The 20,405-nt window shown below is 37.2% G+C and overlaps 1 protein-coding gene across 6 annotated transcripts in view; it reads right to left on the reverse strand.

Annotated features, from left to right (window-relative positions):
• Positions 1-10,563: 10,563 nt before the first annotated feature.
• KIF6 (kinesin family member 6) overlaps positions 10,564-20,405 on the reverse strand; it is a 495,811-nt gene continuing 485,969 nt past the window's right edge. For all 6 annotated transcript variants that reach the window (XM_056818172.1, XM_056818176.1, XM_056818171.1 and 3 more), the window contains one exon: positions 10,564-10,629. The gene's annotated coding sequence lies outside the window, so the exon portion shown is untranslated. The remainder of the gene's footprint in view (positions 10,630-20,405) is intronic.

Genomic DNA, 20,405 nt, shown 5'->3' on the forward strand with positions numbered 1-20,405 from the left:
TTCTATCCTTTACAGTTCAGAGATTCTTCTTCTTTACAGAGATAACAAGTTAAATAAGAATGAGCTCTTTCTTCTTCTGGAATTCATCATCATTACCCTATCCAACCCAAGCAAGAATATTATTTTTTCTGAGAAGTCTTTTCTTATGTCAGGAAAGCTATGATAACCTCCTTTAGTTGCTCTTGGCTTTCTTCAAGGGCATCAGCCCATTCTGAGCTTTAGCACTTTTGGTACTCTTCTTACTGGAATGCACCATATTTTAATAGGTTAACATCATTTGTTAACCTGTAATGACAAGGTTGACACCGATAGTGTATGCAACATTCTGCCAGAGTGCCCATTTCCTTTCCAAGGAAAGGAGGAAGGTCTGTGCTTTTATCTATTCTCAGGACTGGAATTGATCACTACACAGCATTTGGCTTCATTGGCATATCTTTTTAGTCTACATTATTATAGATTATTTGCCAGGTTCTGCTTATTTTAATGTTCATCACTTCCTAAAGTCTCATATTTCTCTGAATTCTTTATATTCATCATATGAATGGCTATTCAGTTTGTTTACAGTTACTTGCTATCTAAAAAAATGCTATGATATTTTGGTACATATGTCACTCTTTCTGTCTTTGACCTCCTTGGGGTATATGCCCAGAGGTGTGATCTAAGTATCAAAGGATATGAAAAGTTTAGTGATTTTCTTGAATGATTTCAAGTTGTTTTCCAAAATGTTGGACATATCTACAACTCTATTCCAGTCATTAGTGTATCTGTTTTCCTGTAGCCTTTCCAAAATTGCTTTGTCCTGTATTTTTTCATCTTTGACAAATTGCTGGGATGAGTTGAAATCTTAGAGTTGTTTTAATTTGTGTTTTATCATTATGATTTATTTGGAATAATTTTCATGTTGTTTGTGAAAAAAATCCCAGTTTTTTATTATCCTTTACTTTTCTACAGGAGAATGGCTCTTTATCTTAGTTTGTGTCAGTTCCCTATATATCTTGGATATCAGATTTATCAGAGATATTTGAAATATATATATACAGATATATATATTCATTTGACTCTTTTCTTTCTTAGCTGCATTGATTTTATTTTTAAAAGCTTTTTAATCTCATGTAGCTGAAATTACTTTATTTTTGTGCTGTCTAGTAGCCCTTGTTTAAGAATTTCCTCCCTAACCTTAGTTGTGAAAGATTATTATTCTTTCCTTTCTTCAATTGAATTGTTTTTCTTGTTTTCAAAATTTAATTCTTGAGAATTTTCCATCCGAAGAAAATATAAGTTCCTTGAGTACAAGGATCATCTTGGTTTTATATTTATACCTCCAATGCTTAGTACAATGGCTATAAGTGCTTAATTACTAAATGCTTAAGTAATAAATTTTTGATAACAAATGTTCAATAAATTATTTTCATGGTTTGATGCCTCCTTGGCTGACTTTTCTCTTAAAATTTTACTTTTGGGGATCATACCTATATTTCCCTTTAATCCTTTATAATCTGCCCTCCAAGATGGAATTACCCCTAAAGAGTAGGCAATGGCTACCCTAATGTATATATGAGAGTATTTTCAGCTTTTCTTTTCTATATAACAAATTCTAAGATGGAATGGTCACTTGCCTGCAAAGTTCATATCATTTCTATTCTAGCTACCAGATGCTCCCTTTTGGTAAGAGTATAATCCAGGGTCTAGAAGACTGTTGGATGGCATGATTATTATATTTGTAAATAACACAAAACTGGAAAGGTTACTTAACATAAGCCAGTTAAACTCCCTGTGATCATTGATGAAGATAAGAGTTCTGAGGAACTTCATGTATTATCTCCCTATATTTGAATATTAACAATTTATTCTTGTTTAATCCTTTATGATTGATTATTCATTTTTACCCATTTATGTTTCTCTTGACTCCTATGTTTGTATTTCAAAGTTTTTATTCACCTCTTGTCTTTTCATCAGGAATGCTTGGAATATTTCTATTTCATTAAAAATCAATTTTTTCCCCATAGGATTACATTCAATTTTTCTGGACAAGTTATTTTTGACAGTAGACCTGCAGCGTTTGGCTTCCAGAATATTGTATTCAAAGTTCTCCTTTCTTTTATAGTATTGGTTGATAAATCTTGTGTGATATGAACCATAGTTCTTTGATACTTTAATTCTTGCTTTCTGGCTACTTGCAGTGTTTTTCTTTTTTCTTTGACCAGAGAGCTCTGAATTTTTGCTATCATATTCCTAGAAAGCTTTCATTTGGGGGTTTCTTCCAGGAAGTAATTTATAGATTCTTTTTATTTCTTCTGTGTTCTTTGGTTCTGAAAGATTTAGACTTTTAAGATTTCTTGAAAATGATATCCAGGCTCTTTTTTTTCATAATTGTTTTTAGGTAGTCAATTGATAATTAAATCATCTCTCCTCAATCTGTCTTTCACATGAATTGTTTTCCCTCTGAGACACCTAATGTTTTCTTTTCTTTTTCTGCTTTCTGACTTTGTTTTTAAATATTTCTTGTTGCCTCATGATGCCTTTATCTTCTAATTCTATCCATTCTAATTTCTAGGGAGTTTATTGTTTTATAAAGTTTTATACCTCATGTCCAAGCTACTAAATTCTTTCTTCAATTCGTCCATTCATTTATTTTCCATTTTTTTCCTCTCTAGTTCTTTCATTCAGAAAATAATTTTTAACTCTTTAAAGCCTCTTATGGAGTTTTGTCTATGAATTCTAATTAAATTTGTGCTATACCTTTGTTTTTCTTTAAGGTTTTATTTCTGGAGTCATTCTCTTCTTCCATGTTTATATCAAAATAACTTTTTGATAAGATTACTTTTTTATTTTCTCATTTTTTGGCATACTTTCTGACTTTTTGAGGAAATATCTGGTTCTTGTGTTTCTCATGCTGCTGCTTTCTTGGGGGCATTAAGTGCTGTCTTATTCCAGAATCTCCAGAATACCTTGGGCTAGGGACCTGACAACTTCTAGTGCTCCTAGCATAATTTGATCTAGGAAAAACTTTGACTGCTGCCTTCCGACTATGAGTTCTGTTACCCCTCCCCACTTTCTAAACCCTTACTTTCTTTCTTAGCAACAACTATGACACAAAGTGAAGGCCTAGGCAAATGGGGGTTAAGTGACTTGTCCAGGGTCATATGGCTGAGGCCAGATTTGAATAGGACTTCCCAGCTCCAGGCCTGTGCTCTATTGGGCGTTCCTGGCATAAGTTTTGGTTTGAGCAGCAGATCTATCGGCTTGCCTGTGGTTGGTTAGAGTTTGAGTAGACTGCTTCCAAATTCAGCCACTATAAGCCAGCTAAAAACCTCTGATGGTTCAGAGTGACAGAACTATGGGTTTCTCCTTTGAGTTTCCAGCCCTAATTATTCTGCTACAGGCTTCAGATTGAGTTGGAAACTATAACTGAGATCCCTGCTCAGTTTCTGTAGTCGAAGCCATGTGGATGCTGTTTCCTTCTGAATTTGTTCTTTGCTCAGTGTATAGTCTAGCACCTATCATCACATTTATCTTGGGTGACAGTCCTCTTCTCAATCCACCTCAAATCTGTGACCAGGAACTGGGTGGTGACAGAGTTGCCAGTAGGTACTTGTGACTTTTCCTTGGATTTTATAGTCAGGATGGTCCTTTTTCTAGATTTTGGTGGAAAAGTTATGGGAGAGAGGTTGGCTAAACTTCTTCCTGCTATTCCACCATCTTGGTTCCCAAGTTAACTGTTGTCATTTTAAAGAGATGGAAACTAAGGCCAAGGTAAGTTTTAATATATTCAAGGCCACACAGATAGTAAATGTAAATGGTAGGATTCAAACTCAGATTCTTATACTATAGAGTCAGTGCTTTTTACATGATATATCTCATATCCTTGATAGTCTGAAAATGCAGAAATGATCCTAGACCTCCTTTACTTCCTCTTCTAGGTGGGAGGCTAGTCTGAACTTCAAGCATAGATACTGGTCTAGCTGTGATGGAAATATAAACAATATATATTTGATGCAGATCCCTGCAATATTGATCCTACTCTACATCCATGTTTGCTTTATGATTGCTAAAATACGTTTTTAATATTTCTGTTCTTATGGATTTTGGGTAGGTTTTTATGCCCTAGAAGTGATAAATTTTTGTAAAGATGCCATGCACAGCTGAGAATAGGTATATTCCTTTCTTTTTTCACTTAATATTCTCTAAATGGCTATTATAAATTATATTCATATTCATTTATTTTTTGTTTATTCATTGACTCAATTCACCTAGTTTTAAAGAGGATAAATTGAGGTTCTCTCTTGTTAATGACACCAGCCCTCTAGGATTTTTGTAAGGATCAAATGATAAAATATTTACAAAGTGCTTAGTATAGTGGAAGGCACATAATAGAGACTACATCAAGGCCACCAACTACTATTATTATTATTAATAGTAATATGGTAACTCATTTAACTTTTCCCTTAAAATTTAGGTGCCATGCTATTTGATACATTTTTGGTACTGAAATTATTTATTGTCTATGGTACCTTTCAGCAAAACAGTATAAAAGTTAAAATTAAATCTCAATAATAATATTATATTTTAAGAGATTTATTAATGATCATTAGAAATCAAGGAATAAAGAAGATACAAAATAAGGACCACATACCCATGGCTGATCAAGTCAGTTCAAACACCCGCCTTACCACCACCAAGCTCAGGACAGGAAGTAAAGAGGTGGGACCTTCTGAGTCCCCACCTAATATCCCCTATCTACAGGAAGTACATAATGACAGGAAGTTAGTGGGCTCCTGGGAAATGTAGATCTTTTTTAGGGTAACAGATTTTCAATTATACAATAGTTTCCCAGTTTGTTGTTGTTGAGTGATTTTAAGTTGTATACTATCATTGTCACCCCATTTGGAGTTTCCTTGGAAAGGAGAGTGGAATGGTTTGTCATTTCCTTCTCCAGCTCATTTTATAGATAGAGAAACAGAGGCCAACAGTGTGAAGTGATTTGCTCAGGGTCACACAACTGGTAAATGTTTGAGGCCAGATTCGAACTCAGCAAGATGAGTCTTCCTAACTCCAGGTCCTGAGTAGCCATGGTGCTACCCAGCTGCCCCATCCTGTTCATCTTTTAAATTTAGACTGTTGCTTTACCTGAGATCATGATTGCTATCATTTTCTATCATTTCCTTTTTTTTTAAACTTTAACTGAAACACAAAAGATTTTGCTCCACTCCCTTAAATTAACTCTGTGTGCATCTTTCAGTTTCAAAGACTCTTTCTGTAGACACTATATAGTTGGTTTCTGGTTTGTATTCTCTTCTGCTATCCTTTACCATCTATGCTTAGTGAAAAATGACAAACTCAGTCTTTTAGTTGCAAACTTGACACCTCTTGGTTGCCTTTTTACATCTTGATGGACCCATCCAACTTTCTCTTCTCTGACTAACTTTTTATTATTTTGCTCATTTTACAGATGAGGAAACTGAGACTGAAAGAAGTTAAATGGCTTGCTCAAGGACACCTGGTTAGCAAGAGACAGATTACAGATAAAATCTCTGAATGCTAGAGCCTTGTTCCATTTTCCACTGTACCATAGCTGTGCAGCCTGATGCATCAGCCTCATCTACAGCATACCCTTTGCAACATCTAAAGGGCTTATTCAATCACAAATTCCCCAGAAAGCTCTTCTCATCTCTTTCCTTCCTCCCTCTGCTTAGACTGTACCATAATTAGGAGAAATCCAAATTCTATTTACAAAGAATATGTCTTTTCTGCAGAGCCTTCATGTTTCTTTGAGAATTCTTTTTGGCCCTGAATGTCTAACTGGATTATCTCTTAGCAGAATGGTGGAATGCTCTAGTAGTGGTTGAAATTTTCTAATGAATTTGCTACTTTTTATACAGTTCTCCTGTATTACTCTTCAGTCTTTGTTTGGACTTCCCTAGAATTCCTTTTGCATAGCCTTGTTTTCCCATCATTTTCTTATATTTGTTGCAATTAAGTTATTAATTAAAAGTTTAATTTGTTTTAATTGTAATTTTTTTTTTTTAAATTTGGTGCTAGAAAATCACACAGAAAGTACGGGACAAAGACATTTGCCAAGAACTGGCAAATATGTTAGGAGGAAGGTATTGCCTTTTCCTTCTATTTTAGTAGAGTATGAATATATCTGGAACCATTATAGAGAGTGTCATAGAGGATGGTGTTAATTTTTTTTTAAACCCTTACTTTTTGTCTTAGAATTGGTACTAAGTATTATTTCCAAGGCAGAAGAGCAGTAAGGCCTAGGCAATTGGGGTTAAATGACTTGTCTAGGGTCACATAGCTAGGAAGTATCTGAGGTCAAATTTGAACCCAAGACCTCTAGAACTGGCTCTCAATCCAATGAGCCATCTAATTGCCCCAGAGTGCTTAACTTCTAGTGAAATAACTAGTTTTGAATTTTACTTGTGACATTTACTAACGAGACAATCGCTTAAGTTCTCTGAGCCTTGGTTTCCTCATCTGTACAATGAGCATCATAATACATATGTTATGTAGGCCAGAGTAGTTGTGAGGCTCAAATAAAGTAATATAGATAAAGTGGGTTTGATAACTTTAAAACACTATAGAAATATCCGTTTTTATTAATAACGTTTCCAGCCCCAGCTCGAGAATTGAGTAGGTTTTTATTCTTGGGCAGTTACTTTACCTCTCCAGTCCTTAATCCCCTTCTCTATCAAGTGGGACTAATATAGCCTACCAATTTCACAGGATTGTTTTGAGAATTAAATAAGAAAACAAATGTGAAAAAAGAAAGTTACATAGATGACAAGTCTTCCTCATCTCTCCTTCCCCCTCAAATACTGACATAACAAAGATGTATATTCCCTGGGGTACCGACATAGTTCTCCACACAGTCTTTTATTTTGGGTACAGACATTTTTAGAGCTCTATTCTGGTTTTAGGAGTCCCAAATCTATCAGCGACTGAGGCTGTCTAGGGTTGCCTATTAACTTTAGAGCTTCAGACCGTAAGTCAAGGCTGAGCACTGAAAGATGATTCCCACATACCAACTAGTTTGCCTCCCTGCTACAAGGTTCACAGGACCCGACTGGAAAGGGACCTCTGTGATGATTGAGTTAAACATGTGTCTGTGGACTTTATCAGGTCTTTGATAAATGGTAGTGCACAATCTCCCAGGAGGACTTGTTCCAGGGAGTTAGGAAGTAGGAAGATCTGAGTTCAAGTCTTTCCTCTGACTCTCAGGCAACTTTGGTAGTATGTTAGTATGCCTGGTTTTTGGTGCATTAGTAGACTTGGCTTTTGAGACAGGGGTTCTGGTCTTGGCTTTACTGGTGACTGTCTTTGGGCAAATCACCTCATCTCTTTGGGTCATTTTGTTATTTTGTAAAATAAAAAGGTTGGGTAATTAATATATGTATTTTCTAGCTTTTGTTGTTCTTTAGTCATCTTAGTTGTGTCTGACTCTTTGTGATTCCATTTTGGGGTTTTCTTCACAAAGATGCTGGATTGATTTGCCATTTCCTCCTTCAGCTCATTTTGCAGACAAGGAAACTGAGGCAAATAGAGTGAAGTCATTTGCCTCACGCCACACAGGGAATATACAGATGCTAGTAGGCAGAGACCAGATTTGAACTTAGGTCTTCCTGATTCTAGACCTGGCACCATAGCTGTCATTCTCTAGCTATAGGACTTTGATTCTGTGAAATTTACTGATTTCATGGTGACACATCCAGAAAAAAAAAGTGAGATGCATAGAAACTCATACATTGTGACTATGTATACATAGATACACATATAAATATAGGTTCATAAATACACACATCTATGCATATATGTCTATATACTCATGTAAATGCATATTCACATCCTTATTACTTCCAGTGTTTAATGCTAATACTAATTTGACAGTTTAATTTGGTCTTAATGACCATCCTAGCAAATATCAAATAGAAAGAATGGTTTGGTGATCTTCCATTTTTGTACTTTTGACTCTCGTGGGTATGAAGCACTTGTCAGTTACTGAGACAGTCTAGTAATTCAGTGTTAACTTTCTGTACACACCATCATTTTAGGAGGCAGAGACATAGCCTCCCCCCATGCTTTGACAACTAGGAGTTCCCAAGGGGCAGGGCACCCCTCTAGATTGGTTCTTTTCCCAGGAAGGGCCATTTTCTATGCCTTCACCCCTTGAAGTGAGACCAAAAGCCATTGCTGCCAGATGCTTCTCCTCCCAGAGCTGCCCTGACATTTTTCTAACAAGAGGCTCAGGGGCACAGAGGGGCAAAGGGAGATAGCCACCGGGTACCTGCAGATTTGCTGCTTCCTCTATCCACCACACTTCAAACTCCTTTTTCAGTTTCACTTTGGCTTTCTCCATTAGCAGCTGCAGGTGCTCGATTTCAACCTTCAGGCCTTTCAGACGAGTAAACATATTTTTGTAGCTATGGTGAAATGAAGAGAAATCGTTACTGATGGAGGCATCAGAAGTTACCCCCTACGGGACCTATGTCAATGTTCAGTCCACCTGTCAGATCTCAGGGGCAGCTGCCAATCCAGCTTGGTGCTTCAAAAGTGGAGGTGCTCTTCATGCCATTGAAAGAGTTTCTGTAGAAGCTAGGTCTTTTCTTTGATGTCTGATGGTCTGGGAACTCACAAAAAGTTCTGAGCCACTCAGAATGGCAGAACAAATATAGACATCAGAGAAAGTTGGCTTGAAAACATGTTAGAGAATCTATGTGAGGTCTTTTAGTACCATAAAAGCTTCTTGGTGTGTGTGTTTGTGTGTGTGTGTATGTATGTGCGTGTGTGTGTATGATGAATAATGTCTTCCGCCAATTATACATATATAGTTTAAAAACCCTTACTTTTCATCTTAGAATCAATGTTGGTTCTAAGGTAGAAGAGCAGTAAAGACTAGGTAATGGGGGATAAGTGACTTATCCAGGGTCATCCAGCTAGGAAAGTGTCTGAGGCCAAATTTGAACCCAAGATCTCCTATCTCTAGGTCTGGTTGTCTATCCCCTGAGCCACCTAGCTGCCCCAGGAGTATATATTGTAATGGTAATTGTTCCCCTGCCCCATTTTCTTTTTTCTGGTTATCTATGTTAATGCAAATGTGGACTTTGGGGATGCTAATATTGCATATAGATAAATCAGAAGCTAGTTAACAAAAGATAGGCTAGTCCTGGGTTGGATACATGGTGAGTCAAGATGACTTGGAGTCAGGAAGAATGATCAAAGGAAGGATATAATAGGGGGAGAAGAAACTGAGGAGAGAAGAATAGACTGAAAAAAGTAAGAAAGTAAGAAAAAGAAATGATGAAGGAGAAGATATTAAAAAAATATTGAGCCAAGAGCAAGGGGGAAATATATAGTTCCTGAGCACTGAGCTGGGCTAAATGTTCCAGGAGAATAAACAGATGCATTTGTAGAAGTTCTGGATAGAAGGGAGGAACATAGGTATTTTATGGTTATTAGGGACTGTCAGTGAATATAACTACATTCTGAAACCAGGGATTAAACCTAGAACACAGCCACAGAGGACTCTCTCTTCTTCTAGGACAAGGAGGCTAACTGGTAAGTTGCCTATTCAGTTTGGATATGAAACAGATTGGAACCAGGAAGCCAGATTTGAGTGCTAAACTGTCTGTACAGTTTAATACAGAAATTTGGCTTCTCTGAATATGCCATTCATCTGTAATTGACTATATAGGTTTGTACCTTGAGATTCTTTACTCCCTAGTAATGTAACTTCTGTGTGTTCTCATGACTCATTACTACAGAGAGGTACTAGAAAATACAAAGGGAAAAGATGGGGCCATGGGGCCACTGTCAAAATCTCTTGATCCCTGTCACTTACCTAGACCTAATGGTCAAGGCATAGGAACCTTCTGAGGCTGCCTCTGGTAGTTTCTTCACAGAGCATGAATGTTTTTGTGTATATGCTGTATGCCATTTTTATACTTGTTAATTTGTAGGATGATTAGTAAGACTTAAGTGGTTATGCAGAAACAGCAATATTGTGTGATGATCAACTGTGAAAGTCTTAGCTCTTCTCAGCAATGTAATGATACAGGGTAACTCAGAAGGACTTTTGACAAAGAATGCTTCTATCTCCCTCCAGAGAAAGAACTGTTGGGGTCAGATAAAGGATACAATTTTTCACTTTAGTTTATTTGTATTTTTAGTTTGGGGTTTTGATTTTATGAGTCACAACAATGATCAATTTGGAAATGTGTTTTGCATGGTCATACATATATGACACAGATCAAATTTTTTACCATTTCTGTGTGGGTAGTGGTGGGGAGAAGAGAGGGAAGGAGACAATTTGGATCTTATCATATGTTGAAAATTGTTATTATATGTTCTTGGGAAAATAAAATATATTAAAATAGTTTTTATTTTAAAATACTTTTCCAGGTTTACATGATTCACTTTTTTCTCTCCCCTCTTCCGTACCCCCTCCCAGAGCTGATAAACATTTCCCCTGGGTTGTACAAATGTTATCACTTGATACCTAAAATAAAATACTTTTAAAAATAAAAAAAAGAATTAAGTTGTACCTTTTTTTTTCCTCCTCCATTTGTGAGCGCAATTTCTCTTCCACTGGGTCTAATTCCTGATTTTCGACTACATTTTCTGTAACACCTGTCAGAGCAACATATTAACTGAGATCAGTAGAGAAAGAAAGAAAAGAAAGGAAATGTCTTGCATTTAGTTTAGTTCTATGTAACCAAAGTGAATCAAAGAATCGTAGGACCAAAAAACCACCTTAGAGGGTCATTTGGCTCATTCACTAATGAGCAGATAAGCACAGGAGCCCTGGAAGGGGTAGTATCCCCCACAATATAGGTTCTTCTGGTTCTGCTTCTAGCCCACTCCTTATTGTCATCATCCAGGGAATCAACTCCTGTGGAGAAGGAGCTACTCATCCCCACCAATTGCCAACTGCCACTCAGAAGGCAGGCAAGCCAGCCTAGGGGAAGCAGAAGGCATCTTGAGGGAGCTAAAAGTGGCAGCAAATGCCAGGCAAGTCAATCTCTTATTACCACCATGCTGATCACCATTTCCCCTCAAACTCTAATGGAGATAGCAAAAGACCCAAATCAAAGAGCCTTTGGAATAGCTATGCTTGTCCTGTCACTGAAGTCATTATTTTGGGAAACAAGCCTGGTAGAGATGCAACCTGGCAACTTCAACAGATTTAGCCACAGTTATTGAAAAACCAGAAAAGAATGTTTTCTTCACCAAAGTCCTTGATTCTTATACTGTCAAATAGCTCAAAATCAGAAATTGATATTTTATTAGTGGAAATGACACTAAAGAAAAGTCATTATCAGCTGCTTTGTTGTTGAACCTTAAGGACCATGAGACTTTCCAACTGAATTGCTGCTGAACCCTTTCCCAAATATTATGTCTCCCATTAGAATGTAAGCTCCTTGAGAACAGGGACTATCTTACTTTTCTATTTGTGACTCCATACATAGCACAATGCTTTATATATAGCATGCATTTAATAAATGCTTTATTCATTTTTCTGAAATAACCCTAAATACATCATAGCATAGTACAGCGTTGAACTTGGAATCATGAAGATGTGGCTTTAAATCCTGTCCCCAAAATATTTATTGGTGTATGACCCTAAATCTAAGCTTCAATTTCCTTATCTATAAGATGGAATAATAATTCCTATTTGAGAGGATTGTTTTGAGGATTAGATGGAAATGTCGATAAAGTGCTTGGCAAATGTTCAGTTATTATTTTTGTTATTGTTGTGGTGGTGGTTGCTTTTGGAATAAGTTAGGAATACTATGGTAAGTCAGAAGAGAAAGGGTTTATTTCTGGGGCAAGAAGATCAGAAAAATAAACTTTCATGGAAGAGATGACACTGGAATTTATTATAACTTCGTTTAGAAGTTGTGGCTCAATATTAAATTATTCCTTGTCCTTCTGTAAAATAACCCAGTTCCTTTAAGCTTTCCTCAAAGGCTTCATTTTCAATCCCAAGAACCATACTTATTTTTCTCTACTTTTCTTTGATCCCATAGTCTCTGTGAGACTGTGGTTAGGGTGCTGATTTCTAGATTGGAACTTGATTTTTGGACCATAGTTTGCCATATTAGAATGACAAGCTCTTGGCCAGGAATGAAGTACATATAACAGGGACTGGCAAAAAATTTCTTAAAGTTTTTTGAAAATTGCAAATCACATAAAAGTTCTTTATAATAGAAAGGGGAAGGGAGGAAACTGCCCACATATATCTATCACGCTAAATACTGTAGGAAGTAAATACCATGCTAGAAGAAAAGTAGTAGTAGAGATGCCTAGAAACTCACAAGAAAAATATCTAAGAAGAGAATCAGTAATAAAAGCTATGATTTCAGGTGTCTATATACAATACACAAAGAATGTATAATAGGTACAGGAAACTAGAGCTCATCATATAACGAGGACAATTGAACAATATCACTAAGACTTGGCAGGATGGGACTTATACTTGGAATATGGCTTTGCAAGCATATACATTATTCAAAAGGAAAAAGGGAGTTTAAAGAGAGGGCAGAACAGCATTGTGTATTTAAAAGATATACTCCTGGGAGGAAATCTAGCAAAATCTAGCAATTTGAGGTAAAAAATGTGGTAGATATCATTTGAGTAAAGGTCAATGGAAGTAGAACAAAAGTGGTATTATCTTTTTTGTTATTGCTATTGAGACTGGGTCTCTTTAACTCACCCAGGCTGGAAATGCAGCAGCTACTTAGAACCTAATCCCAATTAGAATTGGTACAGCAATTTTAACCTGTTAGTTTTTTTGATCCAGGCCAGCTTTCCTCTCCTTAGACTGCCTGGTAGCCCCTTTTCTGGGAGGCTCATTATATTTGCACTGGATTGGCCTTAGCTGTACTATAGCTTCGAACTAAACTCAAGCAATCTATTTGTCTCAGAAAGGTGTGTACCAGCATACTAAATGGAGTTAAAAAAAAAAAAAAGCCTTACCTTCCATTTTAGAATTAATACTATGTATTTGCTCTAAGGCAGAAGAGCAGTACAGGCTAGGCAATAAGAGTTATGACTTGCTCAGGGTCACACAGCTAGGAAGTATCTACTTCTAGATTTGAACCCAGGACCTCCTGTCTCCAGGCCTAGCTCTCTATCCACTGAGCCATCTAGCTGTCCCTTATTTTTGCATTTTGAGTCTATCATCCCTCTATCAGGAGGTATGCTTCATTACTGATCCTCTGGAATTGTGGCTGGTGAATGAATTGGTCATCATTCAAAAGTCTTTCAAAGATGTTCATCTTTAAAAAAAAGTTAAACCTTTATCTCTTGTCTTAGAATCAATACTAAGTATCAGTCCTAAAGTAGAAGATCTACAAGGACTAGGCAATTGGGGTAAAGTGAATTGCCTAGGGTCACACAGCTAGGAAGTGTCTGAGGCTAAATTTGAACCCTGGACTTTACATCTCCAGGTCTGACTCTCTACCCACTTAGCTACCTAGCTGCCCCAAAACTGTTCATTTTTACAATATTGTTATTGTATAAATTACTTTCCTGATTCTTCTTATTTCACTCTGTCAGTTCTTACAAGTCACTATAATACTAATTAGATTCATAAATCACAATTTATTCAGTCATTCCTCAGTTGATGGATGCCTCTCTCTCCCTACCTTCCCCAGTTTCCAGTTCATTGCTACTAGAAATAGTTTCTAAAACATTTTGTACAAATTAATCTTTTTCCTTTTTGACATCTTGGGTTATAGGCCTACTATTGGTGTTTCTCAGTCAAAGGTATATAGTCTAGTAGCTTTTTGGGCATTGTTCCGAATTGCTTTTCAGAATGGCTGAACCTATTCATAGCCCTGCCAATGGTCCACTTGAGTGCCTATTTTCTTCTTCCTCTTCCAATATGTCGTTTTCCTGCATGTGTTACCTTTGTCAATCTGATATTAATAACTCAGAGATGCTTTAATCTGAATTTCTGTTAGTACTGGGGATTTGGAGAATTTTTTTCTCAAGACTTGATGGTATGGATTTATCACTTTGAAAATTGTTCATATCCTTTGTTCATATCAACTGGGGACTGGTTTTTATTCTTATCCTTTTAAATCAATTTCCTATATATCTTGAAAAGAAGAACTTTTTCAGAGAAACCTGATACACAAGATTTTTCCTACTTTTCTTGCTCATTTTAACTGTATTAGTTCAATTTCATGTAATTAAAAACACCCATTTTATCTACTATAATCTCTATCCCTCACTTGTTTATGAACTTTCCCTCTATACATAGCCTTGATAGATATTTTCTTCCTTGCTTCTCTCATTTATTTTTGATATGACTTTTTATATCTAAGCCATTGAGCTTATCTTAGTATATGGTATGAGCTGCTGATCTAGACCGAATTGATTCCAGATTGTTTTCTCAGAAATTTTGTCAAATAGCACTGAGCCCTTATCCCATTTTCTGGGGTCTTTGGGCTTATCAAACACTAGGCTTCTAGGTTTGTTTACATCTGTGTTGTTTTTTTTGTATCTAATCTGTTTCTCTGAGAAGGTTTTATTGTCTAACAATTTATTTTCTCCTTTAATTAACAATAAAACTACCACATAACATTATAGTCTCCAAAGTGCTATATGTGGAAGCAGAAAATTCATAAAATAAAACAAAAAATGGAAAGAGTGCGTAGACCAGACCAACTATAAACAGAGGTGACATAACTTTGATGGTATCTGAAATGGGGGAGGACACAAAATGGTTGGGAAAAATCTTGGACCCTATTATTTTGAAAAAATAAAATAAAAGAAAGGCAACCAAAAGAACATTAATTACTATTGACCCATATACTCGATTCTCTCCACAAACCTTTTTAAGACTATAAACACACAGGAAAGGCATCCTTGAAGGTGTGAGAATGGAAAGGGTTCACATATAACAAAACTGTAGCAACTCATTTCTTTACAAAGGTTTCACAATTTGACTGAAAATTAAAGAGAACATAAGATCATCCAGTCATTCATATTTTTTTGACTATAAACTAGTGTCTAGCATAATGCACTTGGCACAAAGTAGAACTTTAGAAATGCTTATTGGTTGCTTTGATTTGGCAGATCAAAACATCACCTTAAGGGCTCTTTCAAAAAGATGTCTCCCATATATCAAAAATCATACAGAAATCCTTGAAAGATGTAGCAACAGAGATAACTTTGATCCATGATACTGTGGTTATTAGTACAAAGTGAGACATAAAAAGGGGAGATATATGCTTGCCAAAGATGTTTATCAACAACACGGAGGATGCCCAGTGAAGAATACAAATGGAAGAGAGATTCTCTATGTGGGGTCCTCTAGATTCTTGTATTGTTAATGACATTTATAAACTCCTTTATATTTTGTCTCAGTAAAACTCTAAGACAGAAGGGCAAGGGCTGGGCAAACAGGATTAAGTGACTTGCCCAAGGTCACACAGCTAGGAAGTGTCTTGAGATCAGAAATAAAAACAGGTTCTCCTGACTCCAGGCCTGGAATTCTATTCATTGAGTCATCTTGGTTGCCCCTTGTTAATGATATTTAACTATATAAAGCTTAGGACACTGAACAGCCTCTTAATAAAATTCATAGTCTTACAAAGGAGTTTGGTTTAATCATCTACATAGGTAAAACCAAGTGGATGAATAATGCCTCCACCTCAGACCATGGCATGCTCTCTGTCTGGAGAACCCATAGAGCTGGTTCATCAGGATATATATTTTGGTGGACTGGGTTGCCTTTGGGAAATTGCATAGTGCCCTTAATAACTCCAAGCTTCTCCCTAAAAACAAAGGCCACCCTTTTAACATCATTTTACCCCCACTGATGTTGCAAGTCATGAAACACTACAGTCTTTAAAGAATAAAAGTTGTTTGTCAACCAAAGAGTAATGGAGAAGTGCATGATGGATGTGAAGGTTATAATACATTGCCAACAAAATATTGTAGAGTTGTGTAAGATGAAGGGGTGGCAAGAAGAGAGAGAGAGAGACAGACAGAGAGAGAGAGACAGAGACAGAGACAGAGAGAGAGACAGACAGAGAGAGAGACAGACAGAGAGAGAGACAGACAGAAAGAGAGAGAGAGAGAGAGAGAGAGAGAGAGAGAGAGAGAGAGAGAGAGAGAGAGAGAGAGAGAATATCATAACAAAGGGAGTTGGGTTGGTTAGGTAGGTAGCAGAAGTGGGGAATAACAAAAGGACATCCCATCTGCTTCCTTGATATCTACACAATGTTAAGAATGCCAGAGGAAGACCCTCAGGCACAGTAGATTTATGGGAAGACAGACCAGAATCACACAGGATAAGAAGATATGGATGGATTACAGACTGCCTCCTTTAGAGGCAGTATCCACTTTGGAAATGGTTCCAATGATGATAATAAGTCTGTAAATCACAGTCTTTGAGGAATCAGATTTGTAAGTCTCCTAAAGGACAAAAGAGACCCATAGGATCCTAGGAGATTCTAGTCTAATGCTGAAGGGGCATCAGAAACTATCTAGTCTAATCCCTTTATCCAACAATGAGGTCTAAGGAGGCTGTGACTTATCCAAGTCAGTTTCAGAGACAGGATTTGAACCCAAAGTCCTTGGAATTCAGAGAGAATGCTCTTTCTACTGTATCTCAGCTGTCCCTGAATGGCTATAAAGAACCTTGTAGCATACTGAAAACTGACAAAGAATCCTAAATTAGTGATGGAAAAGGAAAGTTGGCCCATTTACATGGTGAGGGTCTGTACCATTGGAGGAAATACCTACATCAGTGAGATCACAGATGCATTGAAATACCTAAATGCACATGTGAACATGTATATAATATGCTGAAGGAATTTTCCTAATAATGGACATAATCCATACTGATAATGAAAGGATTTTCAGGCAAAGAATTCTTTCCCTTGAAAGAGCTCCCAGCACATTAAAATGATTAATAATAGTAATGTCCCACATTTGTATAATGTACCATTTTCAAAATCCATTCATGCACATAGTTAACAAATACTGACTACTTTGTTCAAGGCTGGGTGTTGTGGAAGTTTCAAAGAAGAATATGACATAGTTGTTGCCCTCATGGAGCTTAGAGTTCAGTAGGGTAGATTATGTGCATACATGAATAATAACATATAGTCTAAGGTGAATATGTACAAAAAGGAAGGAATAGAACACAATGGTAGTTGATGGAAGAAAGTGATGACTCCTGAGAAGTCTTCATGGACGAGATGGGATTTGGGCATTTGGTCCTCATAACAATCCTAACTGGTAGGCAGGGAAAGCTTTAGTCATCCTATTTTATAGAAGAGGAAAAAAGGTTCAGAGATGTTTAGTGAGCTGCCTAAAGCTGGATAACTAGAAGGTTGTAGGACTGGAACTAGAAATCAGGTTACAGCATGAAATCCTTCAAACAAAGTGAGAAGTTCCATCTCCATTTTCTCCTCCCTTTATTATTTCTTTTGTAAAAAGTAGCAGGAAACTATATAGAGACCCATAGTCTCAGAAAGAGTTAATGGGATACTTCTGTGTAGGCACTGGCTCTGTTTCCTTCCAGAAGTCTTCACTATAATAGAGACAGTTGGAGCTAGACAGAGGAGAAATTGCTTAGGTTTTTAAAAAGATGTATTGCTCAGGCCTAGATGAGTATCCATATCTCTAAGCAGCTGCCATGTGAAAAGCTGAGGTGAAAGGAACATGGTCAGAAAAGGATAGAACACTGTTAGAGCATCCTGAAATCATCTAGATCAGAGCTAGGAACTGTGGGAGTGCACACACACTAATGTACTCTGGGTGGAGCTATGACTTGATTGAATGATTTTGGAAAATAATTTGGAACTGTATTCCCAAAGTCACTAAACTGTGTATACCTTTTGATGCAGTGATACCATTCCTAGGCATATACCTCATAGAAGTCAAAGATAGAGGGAAAGGACCTTTATTTATGCATTTTTTAAAGGCAGCTCTTCTTTGTTGTAGTAAAAAACTGGAAATAGATTGGGTGTTCATCAACTGGAGGGTGGCTGTACAAATTATGATATATGAATGTAATAGAATATTATGCCACAAAAATGACAAAATGGGACAGATTCAGAGAAACCTAGGAAGACTTGTATGAACTGATGGAGAATTAAGTGAGAAAAACCAGGGGAACATTTCTAAAAAAACTATAATACCATAAAAATAACTGTGAAAGACTTTAAGACTCCAAAAGACTGGTTATGAAGTATATATCCTTTCTTTTGACAGAGAGGTGAGGGAAAAGAGATATAGAACGAGATGCCCATTTCCAGGCAGTACCATTAAATGGGTTTGTTTTAAATGACTATGCTTATTACTAGGGTGAGTTTTCTTGCTGGGCAGGGGAGAGTGAGAGAATTACAATAGTGAAAATGAAGTACAGAGAAGAGAGAAGGACATTGAGCAGGCGACATAGACAAGCAAAGCAATATTAGAACTATGGTGTTCAATTTGAAAGAAATCAAGATTTAGAAAAAAATTCCAAGCTATATGTACTAGAGACCCGTGTGTTTACAGTTCTTTTCCTCTGCTCCTTGTATAGGGAAATGTTCTTGCTTGTTCATGTTTACCAAATTCGTAATAATCCATCCCCCTACTCACACACAACTGACTGACTACCTTTCAGTTTTAGGTTCTAAGGATAATGCTGAAGATCTGTGATTTCTCTCATGAGCCCCTACTGTTGTTTTCCTCACTGATTATCATTTGATCTTAGTTAGCCAGCTGGAGTGAATTAGCTTTTAAAAACAAATGTTTAAGGTGCAGCTATGAAGTACAGTGGATATAGCATCAGACATGGAGTCAGGTTTAATCAGTGGGTTCAAACCTGACCTCAGATACTTCCTGGCTGGGTGACCTTGGGCAAGTCACTTAATCCTGGTCCTCCAGCCCTTGTTGCTCCTGTCTTAGTACTGATACCAAGGCAGAAGGAAGGGGTTTAAAAAATGTTTACTAAAGTAGTAAAGCTTATAAAAACATTCTTCCCAAATTTTGGAGCATGCTCTTAAACTAAAAGAGCACATATAGCAATGGGATAACTCGCAACTCCTGGTTGGAGAGAAGTCCTTTCCTTCCTTTGTGTATACCCCAGGGAGTTCCCCTGAGATGTATATTGCTTCCTGCTGTGCCTTGAGGATTAGGGACCTTGTATAATCCTGAAGTTTCCTTTTCTCAGCTCCTGGTCAAATGCACTATCTATTACTGATTCCACATGGTGAGTGGAGGGAGAAGGGGAGTGTGACACTCCCTTTGGGTTCACTGCAATCCTCTCCATCTCTTGCCATCACAAAGCATTCTGGAAACTTGACTCTAAATGCATTTGCTGGAATTCTTCTGATGAAATATCCTCCATTAAACCTAGGCAGAAAGGTGCACCTAATTTTTCAACCCATCTTAATGCATTTCATTATATCTTTCAATGGCTGGAAGCACTTCACTCCTTCCAAAATGATTAACTAGGTTGTATGCACCTAGTTTATGCCTTTGATTAATTGATTCAATAGAGATGCCTAGAATTCATTCACATCTCATTTGTGCCTCTGATTGATTGATTGGTTCTATAACTCAATCAAAGAGCCATTTTAAACTAATAAAGATTTCAAGGCTAGAAGTGTGGGACTTATTTCTTTCAAATACAAAGGACAAAATTTAAAAATGTGCTGTTTTTACACACACACACACACACATGAATCTGGGCTGGAAACCTCAGGCATCAGGAGTGAAGGCATCCTGTTCATCCCTAAGACATAGCTGACTTCATTTGATGGAGACTGGGCTACTAAAGCAAATGTCTGTCCTCGTTAAATGCATTGCACATCTATTGGGAAAGCAGCCTATTTCTAATTCTGATAATGTCTTACTTCAGCAGCCTCCTTTGAACGAAAGTAAGAACTAGAAACTCATATGGAAAAGAAGAAGAGAGAGAGGAAGCACATAAGGAAAGAACATAACATAACCAAAGGGCATTTACAACATGTAGATTCTGTCCTTCTAGGACTTGAGCCAAGAACATAAACTCCACGTCACCCTGTCAAGAGGTGAAGGGAGCGAGTCCTATATTCTACGATGGGATTTTGGCTAGAACAGGAGGGGTAGTCATGACCCTGCCTGGCTTGTCAGTTCACACTGTTAATGTGCAGGGGTAGCAGGCACCAGTTTAATCAAAACCAAGAAGGAAAAAGTATTTTATTTCAGCAGTGTTTCTGAAGGTCACATGGAAGGAGCACCAAAAGTACTAACAGAAACTGTATGCCTAGGGGAAGCACACAACCCCATCTGCCCCTCTGACCCCTGCAGCTTTAGCTGTTTGCTTTAGGAACAGAATATCTTGTTAGACAAGAGGTGACAGCTTTTCACCCCAGAGGCCAGATGTACACCAGAATAGATAGACACGTCCT

The sequence above is a fragment of the Monodelphis domestica genome, chromosome 2, assembly GCF_027887165.1.
Source record: "Monodelphis domestica isolate mMonDom1 chromosome 2, mMonDom1.pri, whole genome shotgun sequence".
NCBI lineage: Eukaryota > Metazoa > Chordata > Mammalia > Didelphimorphia > Didelphidae > Monodelphis > Monodelphis domestica.